We start from the raw sequence: 23785 nt of genomic DNA on the forward strand, positions 1-23785 counted from the left end.
AATGTCTATTGTCTTACAGACAATAAGGTGTTTTATGAGGGAATGGGTGGGGGGAAAAATGGGAACAGGGCTTCTGAAGCTAATACCTGAAGAATATGGCAACATGAGAAAGCACTGACCCAGCTGCTTTGGTAAATGGAGGAAAATCATCTCACGGTTGTTAGGAATATGGGTAAGACCAGATTGTAGATTGCGCTGAAAGACCCCTCAAAACAAAACAATTTGCCATTCCTTTAACAATTACTAATATCAAGAACTTGGAATTGTGCCATAAAAGACAGAGCTTAAGATGGGGTGGAGCCCTTACCTCCACTGCTTCCCTGGGCCTAAAGCCCGGTTTCCTTATGGGTATTGGGGCCATGCAAACAAGTCTCTGTTTTCTACACAGTGAAAGTGGGGAGTGGGACATGTCCCAGGTGATTTGGAACAAGGCCAGGGTCCTATGACCTTGCTGGTGTGATGGGTGACATCCATAAGAAAATGGGCAGAGGGTCAACTTGTCTCTTCTTTCACCAAAAAGATTGTGAGGTGTATAGCTCGTGGTCACCCTAGGGCTGCTGCCATCTTTCATGCCCAGAGTCAAATCCTGTACTTCTGTAATGCATATTCCCTATCCTGCCAATATCAAAGATACCTTGAGGAGGTAGGGTGGGGGTTCAGAAGAATACTTCACCAGCTATGAGGCAAGTACAGCTAGGTGGGATCCTGGAGGCTTGAGGGAACACACTGTGGTGGTTTGTCAGATGGTAGAGTGTTTGGTGAAGCAGGGCATGAGCCACAGGGAGGTTGTCAGGATCCATGCCCAGCTCCTGCAGCAGGCTATGGTACTCAGGCTTGGTCTCCAGCCGTTCAGCAGATTGGTAGACTCCATCCACTCCAACTGCACCTCCCAGTACACATAGATCTTCTGGTTGAAAGTGACATATACGAGGCAGGAGCTGTTGCATCCCCGGGCAGGCATACAGGCCTGCACAGAAGGCACGGATATTTTTATCCACTTGGAAGTGGATGACAGTGCGATTGTGATCAATAATATATGTCTGTCCATCCCAGGCACATGCAACTACCTCCTCATGCCCATTGCCAGTGACATCCCAATTTTTCCAGGGCGAAAAGCTGGTGAACCACCTGTGCTGACCACAACAGCTTGTCTGCTTCCTCCATGAGCTTCAGTATCCCATCCAGTGTGCTCACGGCAAAGATGCCAGAGCCACCACTCTCAGTGCCATGGCCTTATTTGTTGTTGCCAATTAGGTGAGTGGAGATATTCTTGTTGTGGATACTGCCAGATGTCTGGTGCAGCACCACATCTCGGGCAGCTAGGGTCTCCCTACTGCCATCCATGACCCCTTCAGAGGCAGGAGGGGACCCTGTGTCCTTTTTCCACATACACATTAGAATTGCATAAGCACAGCCTGGCTAAGACACCATCAGTTCAGGAATACCCAGCGGCCCCAGAGTCACTGAGAGGCTGTCCACCTGACTCTCCAGCAACCATTTCTTGAGGGACACCAGCTGCCCGGTCAGATGTTCAGGACCCTCACCTAGCTCCTCCCAGCGAAAAGCTCGCACCACACGGTCTGTGTAGCCCACCACCATTCACAACACCCATCTCCGTCTGTGGGCATGAAAGACACAAATTTCAACACTTTTTCGTGATAAAAACACTCAACAAAACAAGAAGATAAGAAAATAACCTCAACACGATACAGGTCATATATGAAAAAATGCAGTTAATATTTTTCACAATGGTGAAAACTTGAAAGCTTTCCCTCTAGGATCAGGAATAAGACCAGGATGCCTACTCTAGTGAGACAGTACTGAAAGTCCTAGCCAGAGCAATTAGGGGTGACAAAGAAACAAAAAGTCTCCAAATCAGAAAGGAAGCAATAAAATTAACTCTGTTTGCACATGGCATGATCTTATCTGTATAAAACCCTAAAGATTTAACAAACACACTCAAAATATAAAAAGCATAGAACTAGAAACCAAAGTCAAAAATTTTGGATCATACAAAATCAACATATAAAAATCAGTGATATTTCTATACATAAACAATTAAGAAAACAACCCCATTTACATTGACATAAAAAATAAACTACTAAGAAATAAACTTAAGGAGCTGAAATACTTATACATTAAAGACAATGAAATATGGATAAAAGAAATTAAAACACACACAAATAAACAAAAATATGTCCCGTGTTTATTGACTGCAAAATTCAACATTGTTAAAATATCCATATTACCCAAAATGATTTACAGATTCAGTGCAATCCCTATGGAAATCTCATTGGCAGTTTTTTTTCAGAAACAGAAAAAAAAATTCAAAAATTAATATGAAACCACAAAAGACCCAAATTGCCAAAATGGTCTTGAGAAAAGAACAAAGCTAGAGGCATAACATTTTCTGATTTCAAAATGAATTATAAAACTAAAGTAAATAAAATAGTATGATACTGGTATAAGACAGATATGTAGACCAATGGAACAGAATAGAGAGCTGAGAAGCAAATCTGCACATACACCACATATATCCACATATAAAGTCAACTGATCTCTGACAAGGGTGCCAAGAATACATAATGGGGAAATTTTAATTTCTTTTATCAGTGGAATTTGGAAAAAGAATAAAATTGGACTTTTTATATCATACACAAAAGTCAAATCATACACAAAAATCAACTCAAAATGGGTTCAATGTAAGACCTGAAACTACAAAATTCCTAGGAGAAAACGGAGGGAAACCCTCATGACATTGATCTAGGTAATGATTTCTCGGCTATGACACAAAAAGCACAGCCAAAAAAAAAAAAAGCAAAAATACACAAGTGAGACTACACCAAACTAAAAACTTTTAATCAGAGTAAGAGGCAACCTATGGAATGGAAGAAAATACTTGTGAACCATACATCTGATAAGGGGTTAATATCCCAACTATGTAAGGAACTCCTTCAACTCAAATAGCAAAAAGGAAAAATAATGCAATAAAACAACAGAAACCCTGATTACAAAATAACGAAATACTTGAACAAACATTTCCCTAAAGAAGACATACGAATGGCCCACAGGTATATGATGAGATGCTCAGCATCAATAATCATAAGGGAAATGCAAATCAAAACCATAATGAAGTATTATCTGACACCTCTTCAGATGGCTACTATAAAACATAAAAAAAAGAAGAAGAGAACAACTGTTAGTGAGGGACGAGGTTCCCCTTGCATGTTTTACAAGGAAATGTGTGGGCTACAGGTGTATACTTCCTGTTGGACCCACAGACCTCTACCCCTGTTGGTTTGGGTATGGTTGGAAATGAGCTACAGCTGGGCTCTCTAAAGAATGCAGGTCTAGAGGACTGTATCACCTGGAAGACACTCCAAATTTCAGACAACGCTTAAGTAGAAGATAAGGGGAAACTAGCAGTGAAGCAATAAATTTTTAAGGATTACAGTGCCTACAATTTAAGCACTATAAAGGGAAGCAGAAAAGAGCCCTTGTAATAGCATATTCTGGAAGTAAGTAATATACAGATACCAGTTTAGAGTACCATAAAGAAGAAGGAGAAAGAAGATTCAATAGACAATGGAAAAAAGATGAAATTTTTGTATTAACTAGAAATATAATGGAATCTGAGCCCATTAATACAACCTCCACTTGCAGATTTAAGCAAAGAATCTCAACTATCATTATAGTGAAAAAGTCTGGGTCTATTTTACCTATTCAAAAATGCAAAAAGGTAAATAAAAATTAAAAATAAGATATGGGGAAAAAATTAATGTAAAGCAAAATAAAATGCCTTCTGTAGGGTCAAAGAAGTGTTTTAGAAAATGTATTACAGAAGCATCTAAAAGAAAATTTTGGGAACTTATTGACATTCTAGAAAGAGTAAAAGAAGACTTGGCCTTTATAAAATTGGGAAAAGAATATATAAAGGGAAAATATTGAAATAAAAAGTAACAAAATAAGATGAAGAGGAAGATGGGTGTGATAAAGAGTAATTTCAGGAATTCTAAAGCCACAAGGTAACAACTAATCTACATTGGAGACAGTTGTAAAATTAAAACTTAGGACATAATGGTATTGCCTAGGTTGTCTTTTGGGGTTTTTATAGTTTTGGGGGCTTTATGTTTAAGTATTTAATCCATCCTGAGTTAATTTTTGTATATGGCATAAGGAAGGGGTCCAGTTTCAACTTTCTGCACATGGCTAGCCAGATATCCCAGCACCATTTATTGAATAGTGAATCTTGTCCCCCTTGCTTATTTTTGTCAGGTTTGTTGAAGGTCCAATAATTATAGAAGTGTGGCCTTATTTCTGAGTTCTCTATTCTGTTCCATTGGTCCATGGATCTGTTTTTGTACCAATCTCATGCTGTTTTAGTTACTGTATTCCTGTAATATATTTTGAATTTGGGTATTGTGATACCTCCAGCTTTGTTCTTTTTGCTTATAATTGCCTTGGCTATTCAGGCTCTTTTTTGGTTCCACATGAATTTTAAAATAGTTTTTTTTCTAGTTCTGTGGAAAATGTCAATGGTAGTTTAATAAGAATAGCATTGAATCTATAAATTGCTTTGGGCAATATGACCATTTTAATATTGATTCTTCTTATCCATGAGCATGGAATGTTTTTTCATTTGTTTGTGTCATCTCTGATTTCTTTGATAGGCAATACCATTCTGGACATAAGAATGGAAAAGATTTCATGACAAAGATGCCAAAAGCAATTGCAACAAAAGCAAAAATTGACAAATGAGATCTAGTTAACTAAAGAGCTTCTGCACAGCAAATAAAATTATCAACAGAGTGAAGACATAACCTATAGAATGGAAGAAAATTTTTGCAAACCATGCATCTGACAAAAGTCTATTATCCAGCATCTATAAGAAACTGAAACAAATTTACAAGAACAAACAACCCCATTAAAAATGGGCAAAGGACATAAACAGACACATTTCAAAAGAAGATATACATGTAGCCAACAAGCATATGAAAAAAATCTCAACATCACTGGTCATTAGAGAAGTCCAACTCAAAACCACATTTAGATACTATCTCACACAAGTCAGAATGGCTATCATTAAAAAGTCAAAAAATAACAGATGCTAGCAAGGTTTTGGAGAACAAAGAATGCTTATATATTGTTGGTGGGAGAGTAAATTAGTTGTGGAAGAGTCTGTAGATTCCTCAAAGACTTAAAAACATAAATACCATTCAACCCAGCAATCCCATTACTGTGTAAATATCCAAAACAATATAAATTGTTCTATCATAAATTTGCACACATATGTTCATTGCAACACTATTCACAATAGCAAAGATATGGAATCAGCCTAAATATCCATCAATGGTAGACTGGAGAAAGAAAAAGTGGTACATCTGATCTTCAATAAACCTGATAAAAACAAGCAATGGGAGTTTCTTTTGCTGTGCAGAAGCTCTTTAGTTTAATTAGATCCCATTTGTCAATTCTGGCTTTTGTTGCCATTGCTTTTGGTGTTTTAGACATGAAGTCCTTGCCCATGCCTATGTCCTGAATGGTATTGCCTAGGTTTTCTTCTAGAGTTTGTATGGTTTTGGGTCTAACATTTAAGTCTTTAATCCATCTTGAATTAATCTTTGCATAAGGTGTAAGGAAGGGATCCAGTTTCAGCTTTCTACATATGGCTAGCCAGTTTTCCCAGCACCACTTATTAAATAGGGAATCCTTTCCCCATTTCTTGTTCTTGTCAGGTTTGTCAAAGATCAGATGGTTGTAGATGTGTGGTATTATTTCTGAGGGCTCTGTTCTGTTCCATTGGTCTATAACTCTGTTTGGGTACCAGTACCATGCTGTTTTGGTTACTATAGCCTTGTAGTATAGTTTGAAGTCAGGTAGCATGATGTCTCCTGCTTTGTTCTTTTGGCTTAGTATTGTCTTGGCAATGCGGGCCCCTTTTTGGTTCCACTACCATTAGAGTGAACAGGTAACCTACAGAATGGGAGAAAATTTTTGCAATCTACTCATCTGACAAAGGGCTAATATCCAGAATCTACAATGAACTCAAACAAATTTACAAGAAAAAAGCAAACAACCCCATCAACAAGTGGGCAAAGGATATGAACAGACCCTTCTCAAAAGAAGACACTTGTGCAGCCAACAGACACATGAAAAAATGCCCATCATCACTGGCCATCAGAGAAATGCAAATCAAAACCACAATGAGATACCATCTCCCACCAGTTAGAATGGCAATCATTAAAAAGTCAGGAAACAACAGGTGCTGGAGAGCATGTGGAGAAACAGGAACACTTTTACACTGTTGGTGGGACTGTAAACTAGTTCAACCATTGTGGAAGACAGTGTGGCAATTTCTCAAGGATCTAGAACTAGAAATACCATTTGACTCAGCCATCCCATTACTGGGTATATACCCAAAGGATTATAAATCATGCTGCTATAAAGACACATGCACACGTATGTTTATTGCGGCACTATTCACAATAGCAAAGACTTGGAACCAACCCAAATGTCCAACAATGATAGACTGGATTAAGGAAATGTGGCACATAAACACCATGGAATACTATGCAGCCATTAAAAGAGATGAGTTTATGTCCTTTGTAGGGACATGGATGAAGCTGGAAACCATAATTCTCAGCAAACTATCACCAAGGACAAAAAACCAAACACCAAATGTTCTCACTCATAGGTAGGAATTGAACAATGAAAACACTTGGACACAGGAAGGGGAACATCACACACTGGGGCCTGTTGTGGGGTGGGGGGAAGTGGGGAGGGATAGCATTAGGAGATATACCTAATGCTAAATGACGAGTTAATGGGTGCAGCACACCAACATGGTGCATGTATACATATGTAACAAACCTGCACATTGTGCACATGCACCCTAGAACTTAAAGTACAATTAAAAAAAAAATAGTCCAAAACATTTCCAAAAAAAAAAAAAAAGCAATGGGAAAAGGATTCCCTATTTAATAAATGGTGCTGGGAGAACTGGCTAGCCATATGCAGAAAATTGAAACTGGACCCCTTCCTTACACCTTACACAAAAATCAACTCAAGATGGATAGAAGACTTAAATGTAAAACCCAAAACTGTAAAAACCCTAGAAGAAAATCTAGACAATACCATTCAGGAAATAGGCACAGCGAAGATTTCATAATGAAAACCTCAGAAGCAATTGTAACAAAAGCAAAAATTGACAAATGGGACCTAGTTAAACCAAAGAGCTTCTGCACAGCAAAAGAAACTATCATCAGAGTGAACAACCTACAGGATAGGAGAAAGTTTTTGCAATCTATTCATCTGACAAAGATCTAATATCCAGAGTCTACAAGGAACTTAAACAAATTTACAAGAAAAAACAAACAACCCCATTAAAAAGTGGACAAAGTTCACAAACAGACACTTCTTAAAAGAGATATTTATGTGGCCAACAAACATATGAAAAAAGTTCAACATCACTGATCATTAGAGAAATGCAATTCAACACCACAATGAGATACAATCTCATGACAATCAGAATGGTGAATATTAAAAAGTCCAGAAAAAACAGATGCTGGCGAGGTTGTGGAGAAAAAGAAATGCTTTTACACTGTTGGTGGGAGTGTAAATTAGTTCAACCATTGTGGAAAACAGTGTGGTGATTCCTCAAAGACCTAAAGGCAGAAATACCATTTTACCCATTGGTATTTGATACCCAGTAATCCCATTAGTGGGCATATACCCAAAAGAATAGAAATTAATGTATTGTAAATATACATGCACACATATGTTCATTGCAGCAGTATTCATAATAGCAAAGACATGGAATCAACCCAAATGCCCATCAATTATAGACTGGATAAAGAAAATGTGGTACACATACACCACGGAATATTATGCAGCCATAAAAAGGAACAAGATTATGTCCTTTGCAGGGACATGGATGGAGCTGGAAGCCATTATCCTCAGCAAACTAACACCAGAACAGAAAAACAAACACCACATGTTCTCACTTATAAGTTGGAGCTAAAAAATGAGAAGACATGAAGGGGAACAACACACACTGGAGGCCTACTGGGAACATGGAGTGGAGAGGAAGAGCATCAGAAAGAATAACTAATGGATGCTGGGCTTAATACCTATGTGATAGGTTGATCTGTGCAGCAAACCACCATGGCACACGTTTACCTGCGTAAAAAACCTGCACAGCTTTCACATGTACCCCAGAACCTAAAGGCTAAAGGGAAAAAAAAGAAAATTTAGTACATCTATACCACGGAATACTATGCAGCCATTAAAAAAGAGAGATTATATTCTTTGCAGGAATGTTTGCAGGAACATAGTTGGAGCTGAAGGCCATTATCCTCAGCAAACTAATGCAGGAACAGAAAACCAAATACTGCATGTTCTCATTTATAAGTGGGAGCTAAATGATGAGAACACATGGACACAAAGAGGGGAACAACAGACACTGGAGCCTATTTGAGGGTGGAGGCTTGGAGGAGGGAGAGGATCAGGAATAATAACTAATAGGTACTAGGCTCAATACTTGGGTGATGAAATAATCGTTACAACAAACCCCCATGACACAAGTTCACCTGTATAACAAATCTGCACATGTACCCCTGAACTTAAAAGTTGAAAAAAAAAAACTTAGGACAATTGAGTCACTGAACATGAGAAGCTTTCTAAGAAGACAGAAGAAAAATAAAAAGAAATTGAAGCAATAAAATAAAATATTAGGTTATTCTATTCAATAACTCCTGCAGCAAAACTGAAATTAGAGAATAAATGTTAAAAACAACGAAAATGCTAAAACTGTATTCAGAAGGAAATTCAGAGCATTAAAAATTTTTCTTAAACACAGAGTACAGAAAATAAGAAGTAAAATTTGAGAATAGAAGCTAAAAAGTAACAGAACAAAATACTGTATGCTAATTTTAGAAATCAAAAAGTAAAAGATACATTACAAAAGTCATTTGTGGGAAAATTTATTATACCAAGATAATGTAGAATTTTTAATTTATACAAACTTGGCTCTCATAAAATAAAATATTAATGTAAAATATTTTTAAAGAATAAAAAAGTACCTACAAAAAGCAGAAAAAGAACTAAGAATTAAATGCTGAGTATATAGTAGATTAAAAACAGGAACAGTAGGATAAGTATATAAACTCAAAAACTTGTTCCTTTAAGAAGAAAAACCACAATATGAAATGGCAAACTTAATCAAAAAAAGAAAGAAGGCACTAATATACAACAATTAGAATAAGAAATAGAAGGATAAAAACTATCATTTATGTGCAGCCGTCTACGTACCAGAGACTTTGTTGAGTACTTTACAATCATTAGAAAATTTAAAACTACAGCCTTATCAGGTAGATACTCGTATTCCAATTTTCCAGAGTCAACTGAGCCTCAGAGCATTAAGAAACTTGTTCTAGCCACAAAGCCAGGAAATGATAATGCCGTTATTGGAATCCTAGAAGACTTGTAACTTGCAATATTGACCACTATGGAGATTAACACCAAACTAGAGAAATTTATTTAAATTATGAGAGAATCCTGTGTGCAAGACCACTGAAAACTCAAAAACCTCAATGAAAAGAATACATTTCTTAAAAAAGTAAATTATCAAAATTTACAGAACATTCGATAAAAAGATCATCTGAAGTCAAAACCAACCTTAAAACCTGTATTTTAAATGCTCTAAATCTATGTATTGTTAGGAATAAGTTCTAGAATGCATTTAACTGGTCAATCATCCTTAGCCTATTTATTCTCTTCCAGAACAGAGAAAACAATGAAAAACTCCATGATTTGTATGAAGCCAACATAATTAGCTGTATCATAGACTAAACATGGGTACCACAAAAAAGGAGAATGAAGGTAAACATAATTATGAATATTTTACACAGAATTCACAAATAAAATATTAGCAAGTTAAATCCGTTAGTGCAAAGCTTGTCCAGAAAACTGCTGGCAGGTGTGCAGGGGAGTAGCAATTTTTCTCAGCCCATGAGGCAACGGGACAAGGCTTGAGCAGCTTGAGCCCTGACACCTTTTGCCTCAGACAGTGATGATCTTGGTGGTGGGTTCAAAGATCTGAGCTGGGTGAGTGGGTGAGATGAGGGTGGCATGCCCAGCTGCTGTCACAGATGAAAATCAAGATGAGGGATAAGCTATACCTGGCACTTGCTGCTCTGCCACAGCTTACTGAGCATGGGCAAGTTGCTGCTTTCACTGGACATCTACTTCAGCAGTCAGATGCCTGCTCAGGGATGTGTGTCCCATTCCCAATGGTGACAGAGAATCCCAGGGGTACATCTCTGGGCTGTGGAACCCATATGTTTGTGGCATATGCTCTCTCTAGAGGTCTTTAAACTAATGATGAGATGTTCTTATAATGCAGTATGTTCTCCAAATAAAAGCTCCACCATGATTTTGAAATACTGTTAAAAAGTTTGGTTGGATTCAAAGCCCACTCACATTATGGTAAGAAATGTCAACATTACATTTATCAATGAAATAAAGGAAAACTTCAGCTTGAAATATAATTTCAGTGGTGACAATGTAAAACATTTCAGTGGATGTAAAGTGTATTTAGAATGTATTACCTGCCTATGTTAATAAAGTTTCTTGTTGATGATGACTGCTATGGTTTAAATGTTTGCATTCTCTCCAATATTAATGTTAAAACTTAATCCTCAATGTAACAGTATTAAGAGATGGGGCCTTTACATGGTGATTAAGTTAGGAGGGCAGAGCCCTCACTAACAGGGTTAGTGACTTTATAAGGAATGGAGGGAACTAGGTAGACCCTTTTGCTCTTCTGTCCCTTCTGCTATCTCAGGACTCAGCATTCGTCCCCTATGGAGGATGTAGGAACAAGATGTCATCTTAGAAGCAGAGGCTAGGCCCTCACCAGACACTGAAACTGACATTAACTTGACCTTGGATTTCCCAGTCTGAAGAACTGTGAGAAATAAATTTCTATTCTTTATAAATGAACCAGTCTCAGGTATTTTGCTATAGTAGCACAAATGAACTAAGACAATGACCTACAAAAATTTAAAGAGAACGAAACCAGCCTTCATCAGAAAATTATGTGTAATGTTTTCAAGCACAAATGCTAGTACATATTTACAATAAAAGTTATGTCCATGGGAGCAAGGTAAACTTCATCATAGTAAATTCAGAAATAATTTATTTGGAAGTTGGAAGTTTTATTCAAATTTAAGGATAAATATCATTATATTAATATCATTTCTTATAAAAATATAATTTTTTTTCATATTTCATATAGGTGACCTCCAACCTTCTGTAGTTTACCTTGGGCTATCGTACAAGTACTAGTATTTTCTATGTGTGCCCTGACCCTGACATAAGACAGGATGTATAAAACGTTAGTAGTAAATTAAATGAATCATAATAATAAATCACAATAAGATGTATCCCCAGTAATAGAACTATTAGAAAATCAGTTATAACATCTACATGTCAATGAAGAAAACTGCTGTCTGCCTTAAATTGGCAAGATTACAAATAATGACCATGTGCAATTTGGGATCCTTGTGACAAAACAACCACCATGACACACTTTTGTGTACTACCTAGCATTTCCAGGATTTCAACTTAAAATAATAATTGAACAAGAGAACAGATATCTATGTTCAAGGTTTTTCTGATTTTTAAAACAACAAAAACTTGAAAAATTCCATGTCCAACAATAAGAAACTAAAGGTGACACACCCGTAATATTAAAACACTGTACAGCCATTTAGAGACATCAAGGAAATGTGTTCAAGTTATCTTGCTATATAAGATATTCCAAAACATAATGACTAAAGACAGCAACAGCATTTCTTTCCTTACAAATATGCAATTTGTTCAGGGCTCATCAGAAACGACTCTGCTCTACTTAGAGTCATTTCAGGTGGCTAAAATGTTGGGGACCAAAATCATCATGTATCTCTGGTGATTGGCTGGGATAAGCCAAGCATTTGAGAGCTGGAATAGCTGTGGCTTCTTGGGCAATTCTTTCTTTAACACGGTTTTTCCACGTGTTCTCTCCAGCATGTCTGTTTCAGAATAGCCAGACTTCTTACCTTGCTGACTCAGGGATTCCTGCATAGGTACATTTTCCAAAAGAGAAAGAGCCAAACAGAAGCTGTGTCACCTTTTATGACCCAACCTCAGAATTAACATGGTATCATTCTGCCATATAATATCCTTTAGAATCAAGTCACTAAGTCTAGCCCATATTCAAATAGGAGGAGAATTAAACTCTAATTTGTGGTGGGATGGGATGAAATGGAAGTGTCAAATAATTTATGAAAATGTTTTAAAACATCAACAAGATGTATATTTATTGACTTCTTAAAAAGTTATATATTACGAATAAAAATGTGACAAATATATATGCATGTTAACTGCTACATATGGATTTATAGATATATATGAATGTGTAAATATCTAGTAAGCTAAATATAATCTCAAGGTTATGCACCAAAGAATTAGGAGTCTTCATATGTGGGTGGGAAACTCAAAAGCCAAATTCACTTATTTTGGTTTCTCTGTAATTCTAATAAATATATATACCACTGCAAAATTTAGTAACTATAAATAATAATAGAAGTGAGCAAAAATGTGAAGCATATCTCAAATAATTTTTTTAACTTTTTTAGAGTCCTGAAATAGTCACCTTCTTTTCAACTGCCTAAAACCTGTAAAGAACAAATTCTGCAACAACAGAGGCAAAGTGTGATAAGAATCCAAGCAATTTTATTCGTTTAAATCTTCAACCCATTTTCCATATTCATGGTAGGCTCATATTGAATTCCCAGAAGTCTTATTTTTAAGGTCTGAGAAAGCAACAGTGGCCACTGTAGCGGGTTGAATTATGTTCCCCCCAAAGATACGTCTAGTCTTAGCCCCTGGTACTTGGGAACGAGACCTTATTTAGAGATAGAATCTTTGCAGGTTTAATTTAGTTAAGGATCTCAGCAGAGTAGCCTGGATTTAGGGTTGTACCCTAATATAATCACTGGTATCCTTGCAGAGAAAGAAGAGACAGATTTGAGACACAGAGGGGAAGGCCATGTGAAAAGGAAAGCAGAGTTTGGAGTGATGAGTCTACAAACCAAGGAACACAAAGCACTACCAGCTGCTACCAGAAGCTAGGAGAGGGGAAAGAAACAGATTCTTCCCCAGAGCCTCTAGAAGAAAGAAACACCGATAATAAATACCTTGATTTTTTTTATTTCTGGCTCCAGAACTGTGACAGAATAAATTTCTGTCGTTTGAAGCTACCCAGTTTATGGTAATTTATTACAGCAGTCTTAGGAAATTAATACAACGACCATTATATCCATATATGTCATATCATTGTCAACTTCAAGATCCCAGTAGGCTGCTCTGTAATGGAAGACAAAGAGCCTGGGAAAGTTTAATCTGCTTATTAACCAAGAGAACAAGAGAATAACAGGGATACACTCTAGATAGGACGGGCCTGCTGCAACATGCCTGAAGCTCTAATACATGCAGGCTGCCTAATTCTCTTTAATTTTTACAGGTACATAATAGTTGTACATATGTATAGGGTACAGGTAATATTTTGATAAAATCATCCAATGTGTAATCATCATATCAGGGTAACTGAGATATCCATCATCTCAAAGATGTATCATTTCTTTGTGTTGGGAATATCCCAAATCTACTTCCCTAGTCATTTTGAACTATACAATAAATTATTGTTAACTTGAGTCATCCTATTTCACTACCAAACGCTAGATCTTATTCCTACTGCCTGGCTGTGTTTTTGTACCCATTAACCAACTCCATCTTAGCCCCCTCTACCCACAACCTTCTGACACTGTGATAACCATCATTCCACTCTCTACCTTCAGAAAATCAAATATTTTAGCTCTCACATATGAGTTAGAACACGCAACATTTGCTTTTCAGTGCCTGGCTTTTTTCACTTCACACAACGTCCTCCAGTTTTCACTAAACACAAAATTGTTGAGTGAGTGTCTGAGAGGTAGGTTCAGAGTTCTGTTTCTTTGAGCATCTACTCAATCTTTAGCACCATAAAATACGCCAGCTCTTATTCAATAATTATTTGGACAAAAATATGTATTCAATCCTCACAAGGAATAGAGTGGTATCCTAAAGATTGAAGAACACTTTGAATAGTTTTCCTTAATATACACTTCAACAGAAGTAGAGAAAAGAAATAAAAAGGACAAAAGAGACAGAAGCTAGAAATAAAAGAAGGAGGAGAAAATTAAAGAAGCGTAATTTGAGGTATTCTTAGTAATTAACTATATTCTCTGGTCTAATATATTAAAATTTTACCTTTCTAAGACTACCAACAATTCTGATGGAGAGAGAGGACAAAGCACTATAAATGCTTAGGCAAACTTCCAACAAACATTACACAAAGTAAATTTTCCAGTGTCAAAGAAACATGCTTTTTCCCTAAGGTTTGTTCCAAAAGATGACCCTATTCAGAACTGTAGAAAATAAAAATTTCCTCTTCAAATTTCTCTTCTTGTTGAAGAATAAATCATAAGTGTTAGAAATAATAGTTTCTTTTAAAGACTAACTTTATGCTGGACATGCTCACAGGCACGTAGTACATTCTATGTCCTTGTACTTTAACCAAGATATCTATGCTAGACATGCTCACAGGCATGTCCCAGCTCACAGCCTATGCCCCTTCCTTATTTAGGAATGTTATTACTCTTCTAAGTCCTTTTGTAAGGAACTTTCTCTTTTCCTTTGTCTGTCTATTGCGTTTAACTATTTAGAAAAGTTTTAAATTATTAGCCAATTGGATTTTAGTTTATATTGTGTGGTCTGGCTCCAGCCAATGGAGACAGGACCCAGTAGCAAGGACAAACTGCATACGAGATAAAAATTACTTCCCTCCTTTGTTGAGATGTGCTCTCGCCATTGTTCCATCTGTAATGAACACCCTTTCTGCAGAAAGTAAAGATTGCCTTGCTGAGAGAATTAAATTTATGTTTGAGTGCTATTTCTTTGTGGCACTGGGAAACAAGCATTCTGTTTCTTTTTTTTTTCTTTTTATTATTATTATTATTATTATTATACTTTAGGCTCTATGGTACATGTGCGCAACATGCAGGTAAGTTACATATGTATACATGTGCCATGCTGGTGCGCTGCACCCACCAACTCGTCATCTAGCATTAGGTATATCTCCCAATGCTATCCCTCCCCCCTCCCCCCACCCCACAACAGTCCCCGAAGTGTGATGTTCCCCTTCCTGTGTCCATGTGTTCTCATTGTTCAATTCCCACCTATGAGTGAGAATATGCGGTGTTTGGTTTTTTGTTCTTGCAATAGTTTACCGAGAATGATGATTTCCAATTTCATCCATGTCCCTACAAAGGACATGAACTCATCATTTTTTATGGCTGCATAGTATTCCATGGTGTATATGTGCCACATTTTCTTAATCCAGTCTATCATTGTTGGACATTTGGGTTGGTTCCAAGTCTGCTATTGTGAATAATGCCGCAGTAAACATACGTGTGCATGTGTCTTTATAGCAGCATGATTTATAGTCCTTTGGGTATATACGCAGTAATGGGATGGCTGGGTCAAATGGAAGTTCTAGTTCTAGATCCCTGAGGAATCACCACACTGACTTCCACAAAGGTTGAACTAGTTTACAGTCCCACCAACAGTGTAAAAGTGTTCCTATTTCTCCACATCCTCTCCAGCACCTGTTGTTTCCTGACTTTTTAATGATTGCCATTCTAACTGGTGTGAGATGGTATCTCATTGTGGTTTTGATTTGCATTTCTCTGATGGCCAGTGATGGTGAGCATTTTTTCATGTGTTTTTTGGCTGCATAAATGTCTTCTTTTGAGAAGTGTCTGTTCATGTCCTTCGCCCACTTTTTGATGGGGTTGTTTGTTTTTCTCTTGTAAATTTGTTGGAGTTCATTGTAGATTCTGGATATTAGCCCTTTGTCAGATGAGTAGGTTGCGAAAATTTTCTCCCATTTTGTAGGTTGCCTGTTCACTCTGATGGTAGTTTCCTTTGCTGTGCAGAAGCTCTTGAGTTTAATTAGATCCCATTTGTCAATTTTGGCTTTTGTTGCCATTGCTTTTGGTGTTTTAGGCATGAAGTCCTTGCCCATGCCTATGTTCTGAATGGTATTGCCTAGGTTTTCTTCTAGGGTTTTTATGGTTTTAGGTCTAACGTTTAAGTCTTTAATCCATCTTGAATTGATTTTTGTATAAGGTGTAAGGAAGGGATCCAGTTTCAGCTTTCTACATATGGCTAGCCAGTTTTCCCAGCACCATTTATTAAATAGGGAATCCTTTCCCCATTTCTTGTTTTTCTCAGGTTTGTCAAAGATCAGATAGTTGTAGATATGCGGCATTATTTCTGGGGCTCTGTTCTGTTCCATTGATCTATATCTCTGTTTTGGTACCAGTACCATGCTGTTTTGGTTACTGTAGCCTTGTAGTATAGTTTGAAGTCAGGTAGCGTGATGCCTCCAGCTTTGTTCTTTTGGCTTAGGATTGACTTGGCGATGCGGGCTCTTTTTTGGTTCCATATGAACTTTAAAGTAGTTTTTTCCAATTCTGTGAAGAAAGTCATTGGTAACTTGATGGGGATGGCATTGAATCTGTAAATTACCTTGGGAAGGATGGCCATTTTCATGATATTGATTCTTCCTACCCATGAGCATGGAATGTTCTTCCATTTGTTTGTATCCTCTTTTATTTCCTTGAGCAGTGGTTTGTAGTTCTCCTTGAGAAGGTGCTTCCCATCCCTTGTAAGTTGGATTCCTAGGTATTTTATTCTCTTTGAAGCAATTGTGAATGGGAGTTCACTCATGATTTGGCTCTCTGTTTCTCTGTTATTGATGTATAAGAATGCTTGTGATTTTTGTACATTGATTTTGTATCCTGAGACTTTGCTGAAGTTGCTTATCAGCTTAAGGAGATTTTGGGCTGAGACAATGGGGTTTTCTAGATATACTATCATGTCATCTGCAAACAGGGACAATTTGACTTCCTCTTTTCCTAATTGAATACCCTTGATTTCCTTCTCTTGCCTAATTGCCCTGGCCAGAACTTCCAACACTATGTTGAATAGAAGTGGTGAGAGAGCGCATCCCTGTCTTGTGCCAGTTTTCAAAGGGAATGCTTCCAGTTTTTGCCCATTCAGTATGATATTGGCTGTGGGTTTGTCACAGATAGCTCTTATTATTTTGAGATACGTCCCATCAATACCTAATTGATTGAGAGTTTTTAGCATGAAGGGTTGTTGAATTTTGTCAAAGGCCTTTTCTGCATCTATTGAGACGATCATGTGGTTTTTGACTTTGGTTCTGTTTATATGCTGGATTACATTTATTGATTTGCGTATATTGAACCAGCCTTGCATCCCAGGGATGAAGCCCACTTGATCATGGTGGATAAGCTTTTTGATGTGCTGCTGGATTCTGTTTGCCAGTATTTTATTGAGGATTTTTGCATCAATGTTCATCAAGGATATTGGTCTAAAATTCTCTTTTTTTGTTGTGTCTCTGCCAGGCTTTGGTATCAGGATGATGCTGGCCTCATAAAATGAGGTAGGGAGGATTCCCTCTTTTTCTATTGATTGGAATAGTTTCAGAAGGAATGGTACCAGCTCCTCCTTGTACTTCTGGTAGAATTCGGCTGTGAACCCATCTGGTCCTGGACTTTTTTTGGTTGGTAAGCTATTGATTATTGCCACAATTTCAGCTCCTGTTATTGGTCTATTCAGAGATTCAACTTCTTCCTGGTTTAGTCTTGGGAGGGTGTATGTGTTGAGGAATTTATCCATTTCTTCTAGATTTTCTAGTTTATTTGCGTAGAGGTGTTTGTAGTATTCTCTGATGGTAGTTTGTATTTCTGTGGGATCGGTGGTGATATCCCCTTTATCATTTTTTATTGCATCTATTTGATTCTTCTCTCTTTTTTTCTTTATTAATCTTGCTAGCAGTCTATCAATTTTGTTGATCCTTTCAAAAAACCAGCTTCTGGATTCATTAATTTTTTGAAGGGTTTTTTGTGTCTCTATTTCCTTCAGATCTGCTCCGATTTTAGTTATTTCTTGCCTTCTGCTAGCTTTTGAATGTGTTTGCTCTTGCTTTTCTAGTTTTTTAATTGTGATGTTAGGGTGTCAATTTTGGATCTTTCCTGCTTTCTCTTGTGGGCATTTAGTGCTATAAATTTCCCTCTACACGCTGCTTTGAATGCATCCCAGAGATTCTGGTATGTTGTGTCTTGGTTCTCGTTGGTTTCAAAGAACATCTTTATTTCTGCCTTCATTTCGTTATGTACCCAGTAGTCATTCAGGAGCAGGTTGTTCAGTTTCCACATAGTTGAGCAGTTTTGAGTGAGATTCTTAATCCTGAGTTCTAGCTTGATTGCACTGTGATCTGAGAGATAGTTTGTTATAATTTCTGTTCTTTTACATTTATTGAGGAGAGTTTTACTTCCAAGTATATGGTCAATTTTGGAATAGGTGTGGTGTGGTGCTGAAAAAAATGTATATTCTGTTGATTTGGGGTGGAGAGTTCTGTAGATGTCTATTAGGTCCACTTGGTGCAGAGCTGAGTACAATTCCTGGGTATCCTTGTTGACTTTCTGTTTTGTTGATCCGTCTAATGTTGACAGTGGGGTGTTAAAGTCTCCCATTATTAATGTGTGGGAGTCTAAATCTCTTTGTAGGTCACTCAGGACTTGCTTTATGAATCTGGGTGCTCCTGTATTGGGTGCATATATATTTAGGATAGTTAGCTCTTCTTGTTGAATTAATCCCTTTACCATTATGTAATGGCCTTCTTTGTCTCTTTTGATCTTTGTTGGTTTAAAGTCTGTTTTATCAGAGACTAGGATTGCAACCCCTGCCTTTTTTTGTTTTCCATTTGCTTGGTAGATCTTCCTCCATCCTTTTATTTTGAGCCTATATGTGTCTCTGCACGTGAGATGGGTTTCCTGAATACAGCACACTGATGGGTCTTGAGTCTTTATCCAATTTGCCAGTCTGTGTCTTTTAATTGGAGCATTTAGTCCATTTACATTTAAAGTTAATATTGTTATGTGTGACTCTGATCCTGTCATTATGATGTTAGCTGGTTATTTTGCTCGTTAGTTGATGCAGTCTCTTCCTAGTCTCGATGGTCTTTACATTTTGGCATGATTTTGCAGTGGCTGGTACCGGTTGTGCCTTTCCATGTTTAGCGCTTCCTTCAGGAGCTCTTTTAGGGCAGGCCTGGTGGTGACAAAATCTCTCAGCATTTGCTTGTCTGTAAAGTATTTTATTTCTCCTTCATTTATGAAGCTTAGTTTGGCAGGATATGAAATTCTGGGTTGAAAATTCTTTTCTTTAAGAATGTCGAATATTGGCCCCCACTCTCTTCTGGCTTGTAGGGTTTCTGCCGAGAGATCCGCTGTTAGTCTGATGGGCTTCCCTTTGATGGTAACCCGACCTTTCTCTCTGGCTGCCCTTAACATTTTTTCCTTCATTTCAACTTTGGTGAATCTGACAATTATGTGTCTTGGAGTTGCTCTTCTCGAGGAGTATCTTTGTGGCGTTCTCTGTATTTCCTGAATCTGAATGTTGGCCTGCCTTGCTAGATTGGGGAAGTTCTCCTGGATAATATCCTGCAGAGTGTTTTCCAACTTGGTTCCATTCTCCCCGTCACTTTCAGGTACACCAATCAGACGTAGATTTGGTCTTTTCACATAGTCCCACATTTCTTGGAGGCTTTGCTCGTTTCTTTTTATTCTTTTTTCTCTAAACTTCCCTTCTTGCTTCATTTCATTCATTTCATCTTCCAGGGCTGACACCCTTTCTTCCATTTGATCGCATTGGCTCCTGAGGCTTCTGCATTCTTCACGTAGTTCTCGAGCCTTGGTTTTCAGCTCCATCAGCTCCTTTAAGCACTCTCTGTATTGGTTATTCTAGTTATACATTCTTCTAAATTTTTTTCAAAGTTTTCAACTTCTTTGCCTTTGGTTTGAATATCCTCCCATAGCTCAGAGTAATTTGATCGTCTGAAGCCTTCTTCTCTCAGCTCGTCAAAGTCATTCTCCGTCCAGCTTTGTTCCGTTGCTGGTGAGGAACTGCATTCCTTTGGAGGAGGAGAGGTACTCTGCTTTTTAAAGTTTCCAGTTTTTCTGCTCTGTTTTTTCCCCATCTTTGTGGTTTTATCTACTTTTGGTCTTTGATGATGGTGATGTACAGATGGGTTTTTGGTGTGGATGTCCTTTCTGTTAGTTTTCCTTCTAACAGACAGGACCCTCAGCTGCAGGTCTGTTGGAGTACCTGGCCGGCCGTGTGAGGTGTCAGTCTGCCCCTGCTGGGGGGTGCCTCCCAGTTAGGCTGCTCGGGGGTCAGGGGTCAGGGACCCACTTGAGAAGGCAGTCAGCCCCTTCTCAGATCTCCAGTTGCGTGCTGGGAGAACCACTGCTCTCCTCAAAGCTGTCAGACAGGGACATTTAAGTCTGCAGAGGTTACTGCTGTCTTTTTGTTTGTCTGTTCCCTGCCCCCAGAGGTGGAGCCTACAGAGGCAGGCAGGCCTTCTTGAGCTGTGGTGGGCTCCACCCAGTTCAAGCTTCCAGGCTGCTTTGTTTACCTAAGCGAGCCTGGGCAATGGCAGGCGCCCCTCCCCCCGCCTTGCTGCCGACTTGCTGTTTGATCTCAGACTGCTGTGCTAGCAATCAGCGAGACTCCGAGACTCCGTGGGCGTAGGCGTAGGACCCTCTGAGCCAGGTGCGGGCTATACTCTCCTGGGGCACCGTTTCCTAAGCCCATCGGAAAAGCACAGTATTCGGGTGGGAGTGGCCCGATTTTCCAGGTGCCGTCTGTCACCCCTGGAAAGGGAACTCCCTGACCCCTTGCGCTTCCCGAGTGAGGCAATGCCTCGCCCCTGCTTCGGCTGGCGCACGGTGCGCTCACCCACTGACCTGCGCCCACTGTCTGGCACTCCCTAGTGAGATGAACACGGTACCTCAGATGGAAATGCAGAAATCACCCGTCTTCTGCGTCGCTCTCGCTGGGAGCTGTAGACCGGAGCTGTTCCTATTCGGCCATCTTGGCTCCTCCCGCATTCTGTTTCTAAATAAACATTTTACATGTAACAAGAACCAACTTGCAAGTTTCAGGTCTGTTTCATGCAGATCTGAGTAGTTGGGAAAGTGTTTCAGGTTCCCTCCTCAAATTTCTTTTATTGTACTCTCTCACCATGGTCCATTTTTTTCTGACCTCACAGCCCAGTAACCAAATGTATATTTAGAAACCAGGATCTCCCTTTGCACTGTATCTTCTTAAACTGTCTGCCCAGGAAGATTCTCCAAGTTGGGATCTGCCTGGCCCAATTCTTGCTTCCCATCACTTCCAATAAGCATTAGCTGTCACATGAGTCAGTTCCCTCTGGGTCTTTTTCTTTACTCAGTGACATCCAGAGGTAAAAATAAACTCACATCTGTGATGACGTAAGGGAATTCTTGAACTCTTCACTTTGTCTTCATATGGTCAACCAATGGATGAGATTAAGAGTTTGCTTTGAACCATATGGAATTTGAGGCAATTATGAGACATTCATGTTAAGATACTTAGTATACAGCTGAAAATGTTGGTCTCAGGAGAAAAGCAAAAAGTAAGATATTATTTTGGGAGTTGATAATTATGCAGTAGCTAGAATCATAAAACTGGATGAAATCAACAAAAAGAAACCAACTGGGAAGTCCAAGGAAGAATTACTGGGAACACAAACATGAAACAAAAGTGAGAGGGGATGGGCGAATTACTGAAACCTATGGAGGATAGACCAGATAGACTGAAGTGGGCTAGGAGATTGTGTGTCAGGGAGAAGAGAATGTCAAGAAAAAGGGAAATGGCCAGTAGTATAGAATGCCCACAGATGGATCAAGAATGCTAAGAAGCAATGACTTTACATTTGGCAATGTGAAATTTGAAACTTCAGTGAGAACTGTTTTTCAAAAGGTATTGGCTGGGCACGGTGGCTCATGCCTGTAATCCCAAAACTTTGGGAGGCCTAGGTGGGTGGATCACAAGGTCAGGAATTCGAGACCAGCCTGGCCAATATGGTGAAACCCTGTCTCCACTAAAAATACAAAAATTAGCCAGGCATGGTGGCAGGTGCCTGTAGTCCCAGCTACTCAGGAGGCTGAGGCAGGAGAATCGCTTGAACCCGGAAGGCAGAGGTTGCAATGAGCTGAGATCGTGCCACTGCACTCCAGCCTGGGCAGAATGAGACTCCATCTCAAAAAAAAATAAAAAAGATATTAATAGAAGCCAGAGAATGATGCTTGACACATGAATTAGAGTTGAAGTTGAAAAGAAAAATGTGGATTAGAAGTTGAACTGATTCATTTAGTAGTAGTGGAATTAAGAGGAAAATTTTTACAATGTTAGAACTTGTTTTCTGGTCTGGAAAAAAGGCAGTAGAAAAGAAAGGATTGATATAAAAGAAAGAAGATATAATTGACAGACAGAGATCTTGGAGCAACCAGAAGACACATTGAAGAATTTGAGGAAAAAAGACAAGGAGTGAGGGGATACAGCCAAGAAAATAATAAATTAGGAAGTGAAAAGCAGGAAGGGCAAGGTTATCCAATGGCTGTGGCCTCTATTTTTTCAGCAAAGGAAAGGAAAAGTTTAGCTACTGAGAATGAGATGTACAAAATAATGGGACTTCTGAGGTATTTTGGAATAACCATTAAAGGAAATGACCAAGAGTAAGCACAGAATTTCCAAAATGTAATAGAGTTGAAACTCATAAACATGACATATACAGATTGTGGGATTTTCCTTTTACTTGAAGCATCCTAAACTTTGGAGCAAGAACAGAAAAGTAAGCAGCTCCTAAGAGCCAATGTGCAGTGTGGCAGAATAAAAGTTATTCATCATGAAACAGGCATTTTGGTCTTTTGGGGCTACTACAACAAAAATATCATAAACTGGGTGGCTTACAAACAACACACTTTTATTTATGACAGTTTTAGAGACTGAGAAATCCAAGATGAAGGCAGCAGCAGACTTGGTGTCTGGTAAGGGCTATTTCCTGGCTCATAGATGGCACTTTTTTTGTAGTGTCCTCACATGGAAAAGAGACTAGCTAGCTCTCCGTGGTCTCTTTTTGCAAGAGTGCTAATCTCAATCATAAAGGCTTTATGCTCATGATCTAATCACCTACCAAAGGTCCCACCACTTAATACCATTACCTTAGAGGTTAGGATTTAAATCTATGAATTCTTTGAAAACACAAAGCTGCCACAGGGTTGAGGCCACCACAGAGAGCACCTACTAGGGGAATGCTCCTTGGAGCTGTGGGGCAAGGCCACCCCCATTACCTCAGACTGGTAGGACTGTCTGCATATACAAGTCCAGCCTGGGAGAGCCACAGGCACATGACTCCAACCCTTGAGAGCTGGGATGAGGGCTGCACCTGGAAAGCCATGAGGGTAAAGGCTGTCCAGAACCTTGAGGGCCCAACCTCCACCTCGTCGTGACCAGAAGGTGGAATATGCAGTCAAACAAGCTTATTCTAGAGACTTAAGATTTAATGTTGTTTGCCCTGTTGGGATTTACAACTTACTTGGGACATTCCCTTATAATGGGAATGTCCTACACCTGTCTCACCATTGTGTTTTGGAAGCATGTAACATGTTTGATTTCATAGTTCACGGATGGAGAGAAATCTGCCTAAGGATGAATCATACCTTGAGTCTCACCCATATCTGATTTAAAT

At 38.7% G+C, this 23785-nt stretch overlaps 1 pseudogene; it reads right to left on the minus strand.

Moving 5' to 3' along the window:
• Positions 1–693: 693 nt before the first annotated feature.
• The window catches only part of LOC129036224 (KICSTOR complex protein ITFG2-like), a 41363-nt pseudogene continuing 18271 nt past the window's right edge, over positions 694–23785 (minus strand).

The sequence above is a fragment of the Pongo pygmaeus genome, chromosome 4 (assembly GCF_028885625.2).
Source record: "Pongo pygmaeus isolate AG05252 chromosome 4, NHGRI_mPonPyg2-v2.0_pri, whole genome shotgun sequence".
Taxonomy (NCBI): domain Eukaryota; kingdom Metazoa; phylum Chordata; class Mammalia; order Primates; family Hominidae; genus Pongo; species Pongo pygmaeus.